Consider the following 1,623-nt stretch of genomic DNA (forward strand, 5'->3'; position numbering starts at 1 on the left):
GATTTTTAGAATTTCTGTGACTTTAATCACTGGACAGGACTGGCCCCTGCCTGTCCACGCTTAAAGTTACAGATTCCAGTCAGGGCTACTCAGATGCACAATGAACTACTTCATTGAATAATACAACAATGTAAAAACCTGAGTGGTTTCAGAAAGCCAAGGTCTTTTTAAAACCCTTTATGATATCCCTTCTAAAGGAAAGCTACAAAGCTCATGACCTTGGACCTGAGATAGGAAGGTTGCCATTCCGCTCTGAGTTGCCATTTTTGTACATTCTGTCCTATCAGAATTAGCTTTCTTTTATTTGTAATTTACTAGATTCTTCAAATATAATGACTAATTCTTCAAAAACTGCCAGAAATATTAAAGAGGACACAGAGGACAAAGGTAATTAAAAAAAAAAAGAGCAACTCATCCTCCTAAGAATGTAGTGAATAAACCATAGGCTACTGGGTTTATACTTGCTATGTTTCATTTTTATTTAGTGCCATCAGCTTGCTAGTTACATTACAAAACGTACAGTAAGTTCATGTTCTTGATCAGAATGTCTAATTCTTGGACTCATGGCTCACAGACTCATGGGTCTGTTTTTGTGAGCTGACTTTTCTACTCTGAACAAATTTACTCTGTTGTGCTCTTTTATGGTATTCATTCTATGGAAATTATGGTTTCCTGCACATCAGATCTATCTTGGGGGTCTAACCTTCCTAAAATAGACTGAGACACATAACAAATTTACACCTCTGACCTTTTTAGAGACCTTGATCTTTGGTTTCAAGAGCCCAATTTTTTTTGTTGTTGTTGCAGTATGCGGGCGTCTCACTGTTGTGGCCTCTCCCGTTGCGGAGCACAGGCTCCGGATGCGCAGGTCCAGCGGCCGTGGCTCACGGGCCCAGCCACTCCGCGGCATGTTGGATCCTCCGGGACTGGGGCACGTCAAGAACCCAATTTTTTCATCTACATATAAAATTAGAGGAATATTAACATACTCACTTAAGAATACGATGAGTACCATGAGAATTAATGATAACAAAATTAAACAGCTCTTTTGAAATTCTTAGAAGAAAAACACTAAATAAATCCAAGAATTTATTTTCTTAATTACTGCTTTCAGCATATGCTAATTCGGCACTGATCTACATGGTTCAAGGTTCTTTCATGAAGTGATCTCTTTCTCTAAGTCTTAAAATCTCTGCTGAAATTTCTTCAGAACTCTGAAATCAACCCAGCTGACCTTTTCTTCCTTTAAACACACAGGTGGAACATACCAGTTATAAGCACCCTGCTTCCATCCATTCCTGCTGCCACGATTTCTCCTGCCTCAGTGTTAGTTTTAATTTCTGTCAGAATTTCCAGGGCCGAAAGCCACAGCATCTGCGTCATCATGTGAACTTCCTGATTTTCTGGGTGTTATTGTTACCTTTTAGGTTGGTTTTATTATCCTGAAGGAGCTGATGAATGTGAAGTACTTTGAAAACTGAGATGTGTCCTGTAAATGTCAAGTATTGTTTTGTGGTTGCTACTTACAGGAGTATTTGAAGTCTTCCTAATCTTTTCTCAAGTCACGTGATAGAGTTGAGGGTTCAGTGAGGGAAATCCTCCAGGGAGTATCTATTTCAGGGA

At 39.2% G+C, this 1,623-nt stretch overlaps 1 long non-coding RNA gene across 1 annotated transcript in view; it reads left to right on the forward strand.

Annotated features, from left to right (window-relative positions):
- LOC112063162 (uncharacterized) overlaps window positions 1-1,602 on the forward strand; it is a 6,202-nt gene extending 4,600 nt beyond the window's left edge. The window contains exon 4 of the long non-coding RNA XR_008616920.1: window positions 1,258-1,602. This is a non-coding gene — a long non-coding RNA (uncharacterized lncRNA). The remainder of the gene's footprint in view (window positions 1-1,257) is intronic.
- Window positions 1,603-1,623: the final 21 nt, after the last annotated feature.

Source organism: Physeter macrocephalus, unplaced genomic scaffold (genome assembly GCF_002837175.3).
Source record: "Physeter macrocephalus isolate SW-GA unplaced genomic scaffold, ASM283717v5 random_4208, whole genome shotgun sequence".
Classification (NCBI taxonomy): domain Eukaryota; kingdom Metazoa; phylum Chordata; class Mammalia; order Artiodactyla; family Physeteridae; genus Physeter; species Physeter macrocephalus.